At 32.1% G+C, this 19,428-nt stretch overlaps 1 protein-coding gene across 2 annotated transcripts in view; it reads right to left on the bottom strand.

Annotated features, from left to right (window-relative positions):
- LOC149065555 (cell adhesion molecule 1-like) overlaps positions 1-12,357 on the bottom strand; it is a 247,602-nt gene extending 235,245 nt beyond the window's left edge. Inside the window, exon 1 of one of the 2 annotated variants that reach the window (XM_089253732.1) lies at positions 12,185-12,357. The gene's annotated coding sequence lies outside the window, so the exon portion shown is untranslated. Of the gene's footprint in view, positions 1-11,662; positions 11,726-12,184 lie in introns of those variants that run through there. The other variant, XM_089253733.1, reaches the window with a different exon arrangement.
- Between the last annotated feature and the right edge of the window lie 7,071 nt (positions 12,358-19,428).

The raw sequence follows: 19,428 nt of genomic DNA, 5'->3' as shown, positions 1-19,428 counted from the left end.
AAAAAAATATCTCCACAGTATTAAGGTCACGAGAGTCACGAATCTACGGATTAATTAACCCGATGGACTATTAAGTAGTTTTTATCATGGTAACGTTGAACATCTATGTGATTAAGTGTACAGACGGTTTTACCATAATTCACCGAAAGGAATATAAATTCTATGGCACATTTTAAAATTCAACAAAAAAAAATGTGAAAAATTATCAGCAAAGAGAGCGGAATTTATTTGTGATAGTTGAACCCCAAAAATCATTTATTAGGGGATATTCAGAAATTAAATTTGTATACTGCCCCTAATCGTAAAAAATTCAATTAGTAAATTTTGCGCCTTTCTGTATGGAACTGAAAGAAATTCACCTCGTAAAATTTGGATAAAAATTCATGAAGGATTTTCCGCATACTCAAAAAAAAGCATAAATTGCTCATGAATAACTAGATTATTTAGATTAATTTAATTAATCTAAATTAAAGTAATCAATAAGTAAAACTATTCAGATTCAACATTTTCAGCACGTCATAACCCACGAGAATAATACTATTCTTTATTATTCTATTTATTATTCTGTGCTTTCATTTACATAAATTAAATAATAAAAATATTCGCAATATCCTTTTTATTATAAACTCCATCTTGTATTATGGCAGAAAAAAAAGACGAAATTCTCTTTTTTTTAAATTTTTTTTAATAAAATGCTAGTTCAGAATTTGGCTCTTCGAAAGCTAAATCGACATAGAAATATTTTCCTCGAGAAGTGCCAAAAATTCACGAGGTTTGACTATCAATGTCTCGACGAATTTTGAGGTAAATTTCTTTGAGTTCCATACAGAAAGGAGCAAAATTTAGTAACTCAATTTTTTTTAGATTAGGGGCGTATACAAATTTTAATTTTTGAACTTCTCCTAATAATGATTTTTGGGAGATTCAACTATGACAAATAAATTCCGTTCTCTTCGATGATCATTTTTCATATTTTTGTTCAGTTTTGAAATGAACCATGGAATTTATATTATTTTCGGTCAATTATGGTGAAACAGCCTGTATATGCTCTGGGATTTATAAATTAAAGAATAATATTTAAAATCAAATTTGGGCTCTTGCTTTAATTCTTGTGTTATAGTTACTAGCGATCTAATAAACAGAATAATGAATAATTATTTTTTATCATATTTCTATATATATATATATATATATAGTGAACCTTATTTTCATTATTGAAACTCAAAAGTGCATGCTGCAGTAAAACTGTTATACTGCCTATTGATCATTCTGCCACCTGGTTCCAAACAGATTTTCCGTATTCCATTCTAAGCATCAAATTTTCTAGATTTCTTTCTAAGCATCAAATTTTCTAGATTTCTTTCTAAGCATCAAATTTTCTAGATTTCTTTCTAAGCAGATTTTCTAGATTTCATTATAGGCAGATTCTTTTTATTTTGTTCTAGTCAAGTTCACAGGTTTTCATTCTGAGCAGACTTTCTGGATTGCATTTTAAGCAGGGGTTCACTAGATTCCGTTTCAGGTAGTCACTTGATTTTATTTTCTAATCAGATTAACTATACTTGGTTCCTTCGTTCTAAAGAGATTTTTTGAATTTCGTTCCAAGCTGATTCAGAGCATGCCTTCTATTTTAGGAGATCCTGCCATCTTAGTTGAGAAAGAGTCAATGATTTAGCCTGCTACAAGCTGGACGAATCGTTATAGAACCGTAAATATTTTGGTTATTAATATATGTTATTTTTATTTGACTGGTTTTGTTATTTTGAATTTTTTCTTGATGTAATGGATTCATTATACTCTACGTGACCGAAATGATTCTGAAAATTTAAAATCAAATCTGTGACTCTTAGCTCGACTGAGACTTAAAAGCGATGAAATATAAACTTTAAATAATTTGTAAAATCTACTATACTTTCATAGCGAGATTTTATTTGATACAGAGATTACATTTAAATTCTTAAAGATGGAATACTGAAAACAATACCTCGGAGCCGCGAACTGTCACGTGGGTTTTAAAATCCAGGTGATTTTAAAGACATCAAAGTAGTTTGAAGCAGCTCTAGTTTAATCAATGTGTGACGTTAAACGCGAAACGATGGTGCTGAGAGGAATAAAACACACGGAATGTATAATTATATGACCTTTAATAGAGTATCTTCTCCTCAGAATTACTTTTGACATCACAAGTATATATATGAAGGCAACGAAATTGGGCGATACTAAGGACTTTATAACAAACTGAACTCACGTTTTCTCTCTCCTTCATTTGCATAGTCTTTCAACTCGGAGATCTAGGGAAATATTTCGCAGTGCATTCTCTTCACACAACCTACTTCCAAAGTACAAGTTCAACTCAAACTCAAGCTCCACAAAGGAAATGGAATTCGTATTTACACACACACATTCCCTGCTTTCCTATTCCAGAATAACTTCCAACAACTATTCCAGAAAACTTGTTGGGATAGGCTCATGCACAATACAGTGGACGGAATGTCTACGAAGAGATGCGTCTAGTGTGTTTGTTTCAAATCCTCTAGCAAAATTTGTTGAACTTCCACTGTTGGCGTTGGGGTTCGTTAACACTTTCGGCAGGAAATGATCGTTAGACATACGAACGATGCCTCTTAAACGCGCATTTAACAAAATATTTTCGCTCCGGTGATATCGTTATAGTTTCATTATTTCGTCTAATTCGTATAAAATTTGTAGGATCCGGTCGCATGGAGGTAGTTTATAGATTATTTCACGTACGGACATGAGGTTAACCTCTTTAAACGCTGAGAAGTTTTGTGGTTTTGAATATGAATGTACTTCAGTTCCTCTTCAGAAAGTCATCAAAAGTGGAATCTTTGGAGTCTCGACAGGATAGGAAGAAAAGAAGATTGACAGTAAGGTAAGCAAATGAAACTTTTCTTGTGTATTTTTTTAGGGATATAGTGCTCATCCTAATACGGATCATACTTGAATAATCACTAATAAATTTCCTGTCGTGTGCAAGGTTTTTGGTGTGTGCATGTGCGCGCTTGCTATCGTCGATAAGATTTCAATACAGCATCGCCTCAGTTTTACTCCAAAAAAAAAAAAAAAAAAATGGACTAAATTACTTTTACCATTGTGGGTGAAAGTCATCCTCATACGATATACATTTGGCAATTGTTATCCACCAATGGACATTTTGTCTTTGAAGGTGATGGCGTGTTCCAGAATGACGATGACAAATGTATTTACCTCACAAAAAATTTGAAAAAGCACCAACATCATTCGGACACTTTGGTTGTCGACCAAGTCCCAATTTGAACTCAATCGAGAGCCTATGGAACTTGTTAGCGTGTGAGAATGAGACAGTAACAGAGCCATTCGAAAATTATTGGTTCTACCAGAGATTTTGAAACATTGATCAAAATATGGCTAAAAAATATGTGTTGAAACATTGCATGACTTCGTAAAATTAATGCCACTGCAGTAGACTGAACAAACTTGAGAGAATTTACATCTGACCAGAGGTAGAGAAAGACATGACGAATTTTGTGGGTTTGATATCCGATCTACTAGTAAAATACACTGCTTGACCAAAACATGCACAGGATCCAATAAAATTGAAACACGCAATCCTCTTTGCATTAATTTTTTCTGGTCATGTAATATCTCAACACTTTATTTTAAGATTTCATTTAATTTTCTACCAAGATTCATTGTGGAATCAAAGATTCGAATGACTCATCAGATTTCTCTCTAATAAGTTCGATGGGCTCTCGATTTAATTTAGGTGCGGACTTGGTAAATGGCAGTACAAGTGTCAGAGTTTTACTCTCGTGCTCTTTCAATAAATTTCTCACAGTGTGAGACATGTATTTTGACATCATCATTCTAAAATAAATGTTATTGCCTTCATAAAGTATGATTTTTGTCGACGGGTAAATATAGTCATTGAGTATGTCAAAATATTGGACAGACTTCAATATTTTGCTAACACTGGTCCAAAACAACGGAAACAACAGCCATGCAGTGACCATCCTTTTCAGAGGATGTGCACTCTCTTGAAATAACACAATAGTGAACGCACATAACTGCTGCAACAGCAGATTTTCACTCTAAAAGTACTTTTCTTAAAGAGGAAAAAATTATGACCCAATTCAATAGAATTAGATTGCCATATGAGACGATATGACTGGAGTTGGCGTACAGTGAAGAACATACTGAAAGTTACAGCTTTCAAGTCTGAACAGCTCTTAATCGTGTATTTTCATCTCAACCTCGTTAAAAAAAAACCAAATATTTGGTGAAATATTTATTATTTATATAAATAAATATTAGTTATAAATTACAAAAAAAGTTTAGAATTTTCACAATTTGGAATGTTTAAAATGAGCATTGAAGCTAAAAACTTTCACTTATTGAAATTAAGAGTTGAATCACTTCCATATTTTTTTTTCGCAGCACCAAGTTTTCGCGTTACGTGTTACCACAGTTACTTGGAAGGATGATCATGATCGAGGAATTGGAGGCTGGCCAAACTCAGAGACAAATATCCCAAGAATTCAGTATACTTACGAACGTCATCTGTGTGGGGGGCTTTGGAGATGATTCCAAATCGGGTCAATATGTTTGAAGGTGACAAAGTAAAGATCACCAAAGTGTCATAGATTGAAAACAAGAGTGATATTTCGCTATGGGTGCTGACGCAACCAAAAGAACATAGTTAATTCTCAGGTAAAAGACTTAAGGATTGCCTCTTCGATTACATATTGCGAAGAATGGTTATATGACATCAATCTGTATGCACAATGGCCTGCTACGTGCATCCCATTTATTGAACATTACAGATGGGCTCTACAACAATGAATCAAAAATTATCCAAATCGTCCCCATAAGGCTTGGTAAGTTCAAGAACACAGATCTCGATAAAAATTATTTGCCTCGGGAAAATTCAGATTCTAAATACTGAAAAATATCGCCAATTACCTCCAAAAAGTTTCCGAAGCTGAGCATAGGTGGCAATTACTCTACTGGTAAATACGCTGAAAAATCATCAAAGGTGGAAAATGAAGCACCACTGCAAATTGCAGTGGACAAAATGATATTTTACGGGGGAGGGGACGTTTGAATAAAATAATGGCAAATATGTGTGACCTGAATATTTACATTTATGGCCAAAATTATCATTATTTAGCATAAACAGTAGCCGCCGCTTATAAGAATCACGTTTAGTTCAGTCATTTTGATTCTTATAAGCGGTTGATTCTTATACTCGGAGATTTTTTCTGTTGCTCCTATGTAGTTACCACTGGAGTACACAAGGAGGGGCTGACCCCTAGGATCTTTGGCGGGTCCAAAACCAGACTTTTTACGGGCCCTTTGATAGTGAATTTATAGCATGAAAAAACAAAAAATAATTTTCTCGGTGCCCTGTCAGTTTCACCCTTGTGGGGGCCATGGGGGGGCATAAGACGAGATGATGTTTCAAAGTAAAAAAAAATTATTAAATGCAAAATTTTAATTCTACAAAACTTCAAGTTCTTCAAATATTTATAGCATATCGGTAGCAGTTTTAGAGAATTTTTTTTAAATTCTTGTAAACGCGTGAATCTGATTCTTATAACCGATGAATTCTACGTTAAAACAGTGTTAGGTCTTAGTTTTGCCAATTTGATTCTTATAAGCTGTGGCTACTATATGCTGCGAAAATAATCTTGATTCTGATTTTAAGTGAAATTATTTAAGTAGATTTCTTTGAAAATACGGCAAAAACGGAACATTAAAAAAAAAATGGTTGGGACTGCAAAAAAAAGTTGAAAAATACAGGTCAAATCGTCACACTTATTATTATTAATTTGAAATATAGATGGCACTGAACTCTTACATAGTAATAACCGAAATATACCTACGAAACATTCCCTTTTCAAGGATTAAAACTGTTCAAAATAGCAGTGATCATTACAAATATGAGAAACTGGATTTATATATATCGAGAATTCATAATTTATAAATCTACGCACGAATAAAACACTTTTTTTTAAGAAAATACATTTTAAGAAGATATATCAAAACGTTTTAAGAAAATTCAGTACATTGAAATAATAAGATACATAAAATACTAGAAAATACATTTAAATATATTTAAAAAAATGCATTCAGATATATTTAAAAGAATACATTTAGATACATTTAAAAATATATATAAAATATATATATATAAAATTTTACATAAAAATACGTTTTAAGAAAATGCATTTGGAATATTTGAAGAAAATACATCTCAATACATAACTTTAGCTCATTTTTAACGGTATTAAATGTTTTTAATTATTCTTTTTTTAAAGAAGAACTTGAGGTACCTAAACTCAAATAGTCGTAGTAATTAATTAATTAACCCGAATTAATTAATTAATTAATTTTCTTTTTAAAGGGCATTTTGACGTACAATAAACAGAAATCAATCGAAAAAATTGTATAGGTTTTGGATCAGGTTTGAAGAAGTTAAGAAAATTCTTGAAAACATTTTTAGAAAGTACATCAAAACATTTTGAAAAAATACATTTAAATACCTTTTAAGAAAATACATTTAAATACCTTTTAAGAAAATACATTTAAATACCTTTTAAGAAAATACATTTAAATACATTTTAAGTAAATACATTTAAATACATTTTAAGTAAATGCATTTTAAGTAAATACATTTAAATACATTTTAAGTAAATACATTTAAATACATTTTAAGTAAATACATTTAAATACATTTTAAGTAAATACATTTAAATACATTTTAAGTAAATACATTTAAATACATTTTAAGTAAATACAGTTAAATACATTTTAAGAAAATACAATTAAATACATTTTAAGAAAATACATTTAAATACATCTGAATACATTTAAGAAAATACATTTAAATACATCTGAATACATTTAAGAAAATACATTTGAATACATTTAAGAAAATACATTTAAATAAATTTTAAGAAAATACTTGAAAACTTTTTTAGAAAATCACATCAAAACATTTTGAAAAAAATACATTTAAATACCTTTTAAGAAAATACGTTTAAATGCATTTTTTTTTATCAGTCTTGAACACTAAATATGCAAGTCTAATTCAACCAATAAAGTAGATAAACAAACTTTAACAGTATGCTATAAAGAGTATAAAACAATAAATTCAGTCCCGAAAACATACACGTATTTGGTAAACACCTCGGAAAAAAAAAAAAAGTTTAATATTAGTTCTTGGTAAGTACTCATAAAAACGAGGCACAAAACGTTCAAACACCAAATCCATTAAATTACTGACAGAGCTTTTATGCCTTTTGCCGCCATAAACCTATCTTTTCACACATTTTATGTTACAGCACAAAAAAAAAAACATTTTCGCACTATATATATAATATTTTTCCCAGTTATTTTAATAATAATTTTTTTCTGTCGGCTATGTAAAATGATTCGCAGTAAATAAAAAAAACAGGAGAGATTAAACAGCTCGCTTCGTTGATGAGCTGTTAATTAAAGAATTGGAATTTTCAACGCATTTTATGAAAGAGAAAAAATTATCGCTTAACTTTTTAATGAACACTAAATAACAATGATTATTTTTTTAAGTGATTTTTTTTTCCCAGTTTTAATAGTTTTTTTTTTAGAAATATATATAGCCATGAATAAATTTCTATCCGTTAAGTCATTTCTCATTAAAATTATAAGCATTTTTTTCTTTCTTATATACTGAAAATTTCAACACACCGGCTTATAATATAATAATTAACGTTATTTTATTGGTAACGGTATTAACTAGATAATTAATGATTTCGCGTGGGATTCTCTTGTTTATTGTATTTATTTTGAGGTGATGTTCTTTAATTTTAGAATCTGTCGTTTTATTATATACATCGGTTGTCGATTTAACAACGGTTAAATCCGATATTTATTCGTTAAATCGAGGAAAGTTGTTATATCGAAGCTGGAATTAACACAAATATAAGCACAGAAACTTGTAGAAAGATTTATTAATTCGGAGTTCGTTATATTATCGGGGTATGTATTGTGGTTCGTGACACCCGCTATGTTAACGTCTGATGTTCGAAAAGCTCCGGTTTATGTTTTAATCTGCATTTTTTTCATTAAAATACTGGATACAAGATTATTTTTTAATGTAGTGCAATTCATAATTCAGCAGGTTGTTATGTGAGCATTTGTTCTATTATCTATATTAGGGAAATTTTCAACGCATCAGCGGAGGTCCAAATGTGGCCCTTGGAGCTTCTCACTGTGGCCCGCCGACCATTTTTGGGAAATAGATAAAAACATTGAGGGGCACGAACACTTTTTTTGGGGCCAGTAATTTTATTATGTCTGGAGGTAAAAGTTGGCATACAAAAAACACATAATTTCACAATTTAAAAAAATTCTTGGAAACCCCAAAAAATGAAAAAAAAAAATTCAGAATTCTTGAAACTATTTATTTCAGGATTTTTGAAACAATAATTCAGAGTTCTTTGAAGAAATAATTTCAGAATTTTCAAAAGAAATAATTTCAGAATTTTCAAAAGAAATAATTTCAGAATTTTCAAAAGAAATAATTTCAGAATTAGTGACACAAATAATTCCTGAAGTACTGAAAGAAATAATTTCAGAATTAGTGACACAAATAATTCCTGAAGTACTGAAAGAAATAATTCCTGAAGTACTGAAAGAAATAATTTCAGAATTAGTGACACAAATAATTCCTGAAGTACTGAAAGAAATAACTTCAGAATTGATGAAAATTTGCAATCAAAAAATGATAATTTCAGAACTGATTGAAATTCGTAATAAAAAATGATTTTACATTGATGAAAATTCGTAATAAAAAATGATTTTACATTGCTGAAAATTCGTATAATTTGTATGAATTTGTAAATTATTATGAAATTTATAATTCGTAAATTCGTATGAAATTAAATATATAATAATATAAAATATTAGATAATATAGTGATTTAGTGTTCATTTATTTTAACTGCTTGCATTCTATTTGACAGATAAGTTTTAAACCAGTGATAAGTGTTGCCTCTCAGACCTGAACAATATAACTTATGCATAAGAATTGGATGATCGACACTATCAAATCACTAAATCACTATCAATCACTGTTAATCGTATAATATTAAATATAATTAATAAAAAATAAATGTCAAAATTACTGAATTAATAAAAATACATAATTATTCAAAGAAATTACTTCAGATCTAATGAAAAAAAAAGTTTTAGAATAAGTGAAAGAAGCAATTAATCAAAAGATATTTTTCGATCAATAATTTCGAAACTAATTTCAGAATTGGTGAAAGAAATGATTTCACAATTAATAAAAATCATCGACTATATTTGCCCTAAATAATTAATTGAAGCACTTGCTTTTACTCAAAGCGTTGTTGGCCAGTCTGTTAAGACGTCACTGTACAAGTCCTTGCGAATCTAGATTCTTACAATTATACATACCGTAGTGTGAGTTGTTGCGGTGGCCAGCAATCTTAATAGGATGTTGGAATTTCGGCCCACAATGTCCGAAAGGTTGAAGGCCCCTGATCGATATCATTCAATATCAAAATTTTTTATAGTATTCTAATCCCAATATTATTATTTCTAAATCATAAAAACTATGTTCTTATTCTTGATGAAATTATTTTTATTATCAAGTATAATAAAATCGTGTATATATCGTATTTCTTGACGTAGGTGGCGCATGGGTGTATACGTTGCATCATGGAAAAACATCAAATCATATCTCTTGACGTAGGTGGTGCATGGGTGTATACGTTGCATCGTGGAAAAACATCAAATTATATTTCAGACCTTAGTGTAAGCTCAGCACTTTCCTACTGTAAATATTAATCTCCACTTATGTGTTTGTTTTCGTTCCACAAAATAGTATTTGTTCTAAAGACTTACTGTATGAGCAATATTGAAATGCAGTTCATGATATTAGTATTTACATAATATGTAATACTTGTTATTTTACTTTTAAGCTTTCTCAAGGGGGTTGATGCACGCAGATTTCCCAAAAAAAAACACATTTTCGAATTTTTTAATTTTCAAATACTATGAAATTTTCTGCGTCTAACTCTGTTCATGTTTTTTTTTCAACCCTGTACTAGAAATATCTTTAAAATATTTTAATATAAACTGCTGGCCGGCATTATATATATGCTAATGTTTTCCACTAAAATGCTCTTTTCTCAGAACTAAGATCTTTGTTAGATAAAGAAAATTTTTTCGAACAGAAACTACTAATTCAAATGTCTTGAAACTTTGTGTCTCTCTCAACACTATTTCGTTACATGCTTTATAACAGGAGAATTTTTTATTAAAATAATTTTAAAAACATTTATGGCACAAAATACGGGTAAAGTTTGGTGATTTTTGAAAATGTTGCACGTTGTTGAAGTTAAAATTCGAGAAAAAATAGACAACAATTAAAAAATCCTAAATGTTCATGCTAAACTGCACAAAAGTATTCATAGTATTTGAGGAAAAAAATTGAGTGCCTAAAGAATGAATAGAAATTTTTTTAATGTTCTTTAAAAGGAAGGAGATTTTTCCAGTAAGAAAGCATGGGAAGCCAAGATCGTGCAGCAACCTCCTTAAGTATAAATTTCGTAAAAAATTCCCTTCTATAAATCAAAACCAAACGTATGCGTTGCATCAACGTAAACGCTGTAATCACAAATGCTATTTTAGAAAAAAATACGCACTATAGCGCTTTTTTTCTAAATTACAATACATGAAGATAAATGTATTCAGATAATAAATTTCGCAAATCTGTCATCAAAATACATTATATTATACATATTATAATCATAATGGGTTCAAAAAAAGTTTAGCAGTTTCAGCAGCATTGACGAGATAGCTCGTCTCTGCATAGCCTCTTATTTTATCATCGATAAGCCCAGATATATATATACATATATATATATTGTGATTTTTCATAATAAAATACTTTCCTCGACACTACTTACTTTGCACCTGATGAAAATTGGAACAAAAGCCTGCTTTTATGAAGAAAGAAATGACATTTTATTGGGGATTTGGTGATTTATACTATGCCATGGAAATGGTTAGTTTAAAAAATATGACACATTCATAATTAATCTATGTAAACTTGTTCGAAATTGAAATAATTTCTTTGCTTGTAAATAAAAATTACGAATTTCTCATACTAAAAATGCACTTAATGCACATGAATATAATAGATATATGTTCCTGTTAATGCGATAAATCCGGTGATTATGCACAATCAACCGACTACTTTGGTAAGTTTGATGAATTTTGTGAATTTGCCAGACCGTATTGGTGAATATGATAAATCGTCAATGAACGTAAATTTAACGGAAATTTTGCTCGAACCTCAGTGTAGGAAGATCGATGAATTCAATCGGTGATGTTGATAATGTTGATAAATGTGAAGAAAGCCAACGTTACAACACTGATAATAATTTATACGCTTTTATTTTTATATCACTTATTTTAATTTTATTTCAAAATATTTTAAAGTTCACTAGAATTTTATAGTTACTGGTTAACTGCGCGATATTTCCGAATGATTTCTTTCATATTTGTTATACTTACCAACTTCATTCGGGAATTATGCGTTAATCACCAGTAAAAATGATAAATGCAAGAAAATTTATCAAACTTACCGAGACGATTGTGTTGATTCCACATAACAAATCGGTAATTACCTATAATCGCTGGTTATCACATTTACCGTAACATATACAGCAAAACCTCTCTATTAGGGACACTGGCGGGATAAAAAAAATCTATCCGTTAAAGAGGGAGTGATGCTTAATAAGGGGTTTGAAATGCATAGTTTTACTATGGTCATAACTCAAAAAATTTCATAATATTTTTATTATACAAGGGAAATTATTATTTGGCCGTAAAAGAGAGGCGTTTTACTGTAGTACATAAGTGTTCATATCACGGAACTTCTAATAATGTTAAAACAAACTTTACGCATTTTATACCGTCCAAATAATACCAATTTAAAATACAAACGTTTCGTTGACATTAATAGATAAAAAACCATAAAATAATAATACGATTCTAGTATCAATATGCAATTAGTATTTTGAGAAGCTGTAATATTTTAATAAGATTCACACATATCAAAATATTTAATAACTTTGTTATAAGTTAGTATAAAAATATTTACTTACTCAATATATCTTTAAGAATATTTGGAGATAAATTTTGTTTGAAATGTTGTTTTTGTCCAAGAAATAATTAGCCACAGAAAGCAGCAGGTCAGTACCTCGCACGCTCTTCTCAACACTAAGTCAGCGCCTCAGGGTTCAGCCTCACGCCAACACGAAACTTTCTACACAACTGCTGAGAAGTCGGAACAGCACGAGGATCTTATACGAGTAAATCTGTCCGATTTTCAGCTACGAAAATTATCGTATCTACTCGGTCCGGGATTCTCGTAACTCTAGAATCCAGGTCGCAATTCGTGAGTGAAATAATCGCAAACTTCTCCCGGAATCGATCTAGGAAACGGAATCACTGGAGGCACAGATGGTTGAGACATGCTGCCGACAAGACCGATAAAGAATTATCTCCGACCGCAAAAATAATAATTAATGCCTTGCATTAGGATTTAGAGTTTGTAACAAATTTATAAACAAATATTGCGTATGAAAAAAAAAATTAAATTAAAATACGAAAACCTTAAAATCGGAATAAAATTTTGTATCGAAAGAAACATTTTGGATCGGAACTTAATTTAAATAAAAATTTAAAGGAGAAAATGATTCGCGCGTAAGAGAAATTAATGAAGAGTAAAAGCTGAAAATTATTAAATGAACGTGTTAATGTTTCTTCAGAGAATTCTGTTAATTGGAATTTACCGAGAGCTCGTGTACATCTATACCTTTACGTACCTTATGTATATTGATGAAGTACATTAAAACCCCGATTTTGCGGATCCCGGTGGTATTAAAAAAAACTGTCCGTAAAAGAGGGTGACCGTCAATTAGAGGTTTGAAATGTATACTTTTATAATACAGTGAAATAATTACCTGGCCGTAAAAGAGGGGTGGCCGTTAAAAAGTTTGAAAATAAACTCTTTGAATAAAACACAAACTATACGTATGTAAATTTTTTTTAATGCCCATGCTAACTTATGTGATTTGTATAGAATTTGAAGATTTTAAAGCTGATGTAAATTGCATTTTGGTCATTATTATGACAATTGAAAGTTTTACAAAATCTCGATGTATTATACTAAGACCAGAATTACACTATAAAAGTTTTAGAATAGTTCTTTTATAAGACTTGAAAAATGTAACCAATAAGATCATCAGTTGCATTTGCTCGAATGTAACCAATATGCTTATTGGTTGGATTTTTCAAGTTTTATAAAAGAGCGTCAAACTTTTATAGCGTAATCCCGGCCTAACACTTATTTAAATTATTTGTAACATATATATTCGTAGTACCTGAAAAACTGGGATTTTCAAAAAATTTTTTTAAGTAATGTTATCAGTGTCTTTCAGCCTTTCTTCGATTAATTTTATTGCATTATTTTAATCACTCGGATAATTAGGATAGGATCTAAAATTCAAAACTGATTTCAGACGGCTGTGCGGAGACAGTTTCTTCAATTGAAATGCGTACCTGTTCAGTTCTAGATTGGTGCAACAACTTCCATGCTGTTAAAGTTACTTTGAATTGAATAATTTAGCAGCCTTACGTCTCTTTTCCACTAGCTAAAATTCACTTAAAAATTTTAATGGTATGAAAGAGTTCTGTCTGGTGCTTGAGAATACAACCTCTCCATAATTTTTGAGCAATTTATTACCATTTACCACTGTGTTAGAATTGAAATTGCGAAACATCCCGTATTTGAAAGAATTTTTTTTTTACAAGTGTCCATATAGTTTTTTGGGATGATTAGGGCAGGGATGTCCCACGATAAATATCAAAGAAATTTGAAATCATTAATCTATAAGCTTATACGAGTTCAAAACTCTTCATACTTTAAAAACTGCATAGCTTCTTGACTTCTTACTGTTGCAAATTATAGTGAAATAAAAATGCTTTTGAAATGTTAATAATAGCAGTAAAATAATGATTAGGGCTCCGATAGAACATTTTTTCACGATTTTCCGTAATTTTAACATTTTGCGGTCCTATGCCAAGGTGGACTCGACATAGGTCTACATCAGGAAATAATACGGTCATACAAGGGTCCCTTATGATAATAGAGGGCTCTGTGAATTTGGCTTCTTAGCGGAACTCATGAGCTATACAAAAACTACAAAGGGACAAACTTCCAGGGACCTTCCTCATTGCAGGGCATGTGCTATAAAGTACGAGCCGGACCAACGAAATGCCGAAAAAAACCTGTGGACCGCGAAGAATCATTATATTTTTCATGATTTTCAGTAATTTTAGGGTATTTTGATGATTTTCAGTAATTTTAGAGTATTTTCACGATTTTCAGTAATTTTAGAGTATTTTCACGATTTTCAGTAATTTTAGAGTATTTTCACGATTTTCAGAATTTAGAGTATTATTTTGTATATTTCACAGAACAATGAAGAGGGATTTTTACCCTTAACTTCACTCTTCACTAGCTTCATTTCCCACAATTAGCAATTTTTTGACGATGTTAGCAATAATTGGCAATTTTTGTTACTTTCGATGTCATTTATGGCAATGTTCGGCGATATTAGCAACGACAATTTTCTTTGTGTACCTTTGACATCCTTTTGACAGGAGCAGTCGCAGCAGGCGCTGGGTTTTTTGTGGGCCCCACACTTACGGTGGTACACGTGAAAGAAATATGCATATAACCAATTTTTTTTTTCTTACTAAACAAAAGCTTCAACTTATTTGATTATAGGATATTCGTGAATTCTGGAATTATTTCTCTCATTAATTTTGAATTTTTTTCAGTTCTGGGATTTTCTCGCATTAATTCTGAATTTTTATTAATTCTGGTTTTTTCTCGGAATAATTTTGAATTTTTATGAATTCTGAGATTTTTCTCTCATTAATTCTAGATTTTCATCGCTTCTGGGATTTTTTCGCTCATCAATTCTTTACTTTTATCAATTCTGCAATTTCTTCTTTCACCAGTTCTGAATTTTCAGTAGTGAGTATACATTTTCCAGCATTTCAGTATATTCTGTGATAATGCACGAATTTTTTGGATGCCCCATTCCCCTTCCCCGCGAGCCTTGAAATTATTTTCGCACCCGGCCCCGCATCTGATAAGCATGGCCCTGAATACAGGAATATCAGTTCTTCAAAAGAGATATGAATACTTGGTTCAACAAGTTGTAACACTAAACGGTAATTATTTTCACAGTAATTTCAACGGCATTCGCTGTGGTTATGAAGTATGAGATATTTTTCTGGGAATATAATATGCATTTCTGTTAGAACTGTTTGTGATATCGATCTTAACTTGTATGAAAGCGTTTCTTAAATGTTGGTAAATTCAAGTCTAAAGCATGAAAATCATTTTCAAAGAGATGTTGGTACATTAAAGAGTTTCAAACTAAGACGTTCTACGGCGAAAACTTTTCGAGTTTTAAACATCATGTAAATTCTAATCTGTAACGCACGTGTCATCTAATGGTAAGTGGTTTCTCTGTTCGCAGCTCGTTTTCCTTAACGTTCTACGATGTATTTAGTGTTCATTTAGTGAACTCGAGTTAATTAATGCTATTGCAACTACTAGCTGGTAAAGATACTTGAAATGCGATGATTCCACCCAATTGTCCTTGTAATCTGTTAAACTAACTGAAGAGAATCTTAGTGATGATTTAAAATAAGTAAAACACTGGTAGATCTGTCATTAGAACTCATGCTTTCTGTTTGATTTAAACGTATGCCATTAAATTTTCAAGCATAACTGTGCATGTACCTTGCGGTAAGAGCCTTCGAAGACGATTATAACCGAAGTAATTCTTTGATTTCATTATGTATTTCGCGGAAGTAAATTTATTTTTTTATCTTCATTATGAAACCTTAGAATTACATAGAAGACCATTGCATAATATGCTTCTGAACGCATAAATACATTTTTTAATCATTATATTTATGTTTATATTTCATTTTTGCACACTTTTAATAGACTATGTTTCAGCAACTTTAAAGAGAAAACAAAAAGAACACTGTGGATTTTTTGAATGCATTCATTAGCTGTGAAGAGTGATTACTAATAACCTGACGCTACTCAGACATATTTTGTGCCCATTCTGAAGCTATTTTGATTAAATATGATACGCAGGATACATGGACATATGGATATATTACATGGGGACATATGGATATATTACATGGGGACATATGGATATATTACATGGGGATATATGGATATATTACATGGGGGAAAAGAAAGATTCATTAAAAAATAGATGAACTTTTTACCACTAGGTGAAAAAGTAGCACTTTTTTTACCGCGGTTATCTTTTTCCCATGGTCCAAATAACGTATATACCAAGTTTCAATGAAATACGTCCCCTACAACGGCTGCTGCATAGGTCGGAGTAGTGTTAGTATAATTAACCAATAGTGTCAGTTCAATTATACTGACACTGCTCCAATCTATGTAGCACCCGTTGCAGTGGACGTATTTCATTGAAATTTAGTATATACGCTATTTGGACCATGAAGGAAAAAGATAACTGCGTTAAAAAGTTTTCATCAATTTGTTAATATCTAGAATTATTTCTTTTATTTTTTCTAGAATTAATCAATGTTCAATGCTTTCAACCATTTTCTGAAAATGATCGGGGGGCCATGACGAAAAGCTCCGAGGGCCAAATGTGGCCCGCGGCCATGCGTTGAAGACCCCTGATTTAATATTGAATCAATGAATGAATTATTTATTGTACTGGGTGTCACAATAGGTACCAGCTGTAGATTTCTGCTGATTTAAATAGAGATCATCCAGACGAGTGTTTTGCTATGCAACATGGGGAACATTTTGATATAAAACGCGCGCCCATTGGGACAACCTGTAGTAAATTACCATTTTTTCACCAAATAAAATCTTTATTGTGTTCTACACGGGATAACGCACTATGACCTAGTGATTCTTTATCACTGTTGTAGCTATCATTTGAAAAAAAATTGAATTACACAAAATCTCTTTCCTTCTTTTAATAAATTCTTCTTTAAAATTTGATCATTATAAATCTCTATGTCAATTTTCGCCCAAATCTATCCGAGAAGGCAAAAATCATGCAGAAATTTTATTGGAAAATCAATACAAGATTTAAAAGGTTAAAAAATATATTTAAACCCTTTTCTTTGTAATATTAGAATCACTTTTTTGTGAAAAATCCTCACGTGATAGAGGAAAATCAGAGTGATATTTGAAACAAGAGGTTAAAAATACATGAAACAACAGGTTAAAAATACATGAAACAACAGGTTAAAAATACATGAAACAACTACTAGGTTCCAGACAATTTTTGATAATTGGAATTATGCAGGCCGATGATTCCTAACTTCAATAGTCCTCATGTATATTTCATGAACTCAAAATGAATTTCTGACTATAAAATGTATTCAGACTTTCTTTGCAGCGAGATTAATCTTGCAAGGAATCCAGCAAACATAAGGAATTGCGTTTTATGTGATAAATCCTAAGTGTTTGCGAAAAATTATAAAACCAAGAACGATTAGGAATAATTGAGGAGCTTATTTTCAAAAGGGAACTTTCCACAATTACTAAATTCACAGAAGTAGTAAATACCTTTTTCTTCGGAATGGAACTGCTTTACGAAATTGGGAAATATTCAGCAGCATACGGGAGGGGTATAAAATATTTAAATTATTATGTTTCTTGATCAACATTCAAGATAGAGTTATTTCCTAAATCTAAATTTTGGTTACGTTTTGAATGAGAATTAGTTTAAACGTTACGTGTTTATCAAAATTGGAGCTGGTTAATTCTAAAAAGCTGAGAATTGCTATGCCACCCGTTGATTTCAGAAGGTTTCACCCAGCGAAAAAGAATAAACAAATCACCTAGCCGAGAAGGAAACACTTGCTACCCTCTTGTGAATAACATAAGAAACACGATCATTCTAAACTGAAGAGCCAAAAAAACTGGTACAGGAATGCGTATGCAAATAACGAGATATGAAACCAATCAGAGTACGACGCTGCGGTCGGCAACGCATATATAACACAACAAGTGTCTGGCACGGTTGTTAGATCGGTTACTGCTGCTACAATTTCAGGTTATCGAGATTTAAGTGAGTTTGAACGTGGTGTTTTAGTCGGCGCACGAGAGATGGGACATAGCATCTCCGAGGTAGCGATGAAATTTGGATTTTCACGTACGACCATTTCACGAGTGTACCGTGAATATCGGGAATCCGGTAAAAAATTAAATCTAGGACATCGCTGCGGCCGGAAAAAGATCATGCAAGAACGGGACCAACGACGACTGACGAGAATCATTAAACGTGACAGACGGGCAACCCTTCCGCAAATTGCTGCAAATTTCAATGCTGGGCCATCAACAACTGTCAGCGTGCGAACCATTCAACGAAACATCATCGATATGGGCTTTTGGAGCCGTACCCTTGATGACTGCACGACACAAAGCTTTACGCCTCGCCCGGGCCCGACAACACCGACATTGGACTGTTGAGGACTGGAAACACGTTGGCTGGTCTGACGAGTCTCGGTTCCAATTGCTTCGAGCTGATGGACGTGTACGGGTATGGAGACAACCTCATGAATCCATGGACCCTACATGTCAACAGGGGACTGTTCAAGCTGGTGGAGGCTCTGTGATGGTATGGGACGCGTGCAGTTGGCGTGATATGGGACCCCTGATACGTTTAGATACGACTCTGACAGGTGACAGGTACGTAAGCATCCTGTCTGATCACCTGCACCCATTCATGTCCATTGTGCATTCCGACGGACTAGAACAATTTCAGCAGGACAATGCGACACCCCACACGTCTAGAATTGCTACAAAGTGGCTCCAGGAACACTCTTCTGACTTTAGACACTTCCGCTGGCCACCAAAATCCCCAGACATGAACATTATTGAACATATCTGGGATGCCTTGCAACGTATTGTTCAGAAGAGATCTCCACCCCCTCTTACTCCTACGGATTTATGGACAGCCCTGCAGGATTCATGGTGTCAATTACCTCCAGCACTACTTCAGACATTAGTCGAGTCCATGCCATGTCGAGTCCACTTCTGCTGGCTCGTGGTGGCCCTACACGATATTAGGCAGGTTTGCCAGTTTTTTTGGCTCTTCAGTGTATAATGGAACCTCCCATAACGGACACTCTTCTTAGTAGTACCCTCCTGTTAGTGGAAACCTCAACTAACGGACACTTTCTTGAATTACATCGACGGGACTCAATGTATTTTACTATCCATTAACGAACACTCCTCGTTAGTGTACAA

This window comes from Pholcus phalangioides, unplaced genomic scaffold (assembly GCF_987345545.1).
Source record: "Pholcus phalangioides strain wild (caught in Gottingen) unplaced genomic scaffold, Ppha-v1.0 ptg000039l_1, whole genome shotgun sequence".
Classification (NCBI taxonomy): domain Eukaryota; kingdom Metazoa; phylum Arthropoda; class Arachnida; order Araneae; family Pholcidae; genus Pholcus; species Pholcus phalangioides.
The sequence above is the reverse complement of the archived record's forward strand: the minus strand, read 5'-3'. Positions and strand labels throughout refer to the sequence as shown.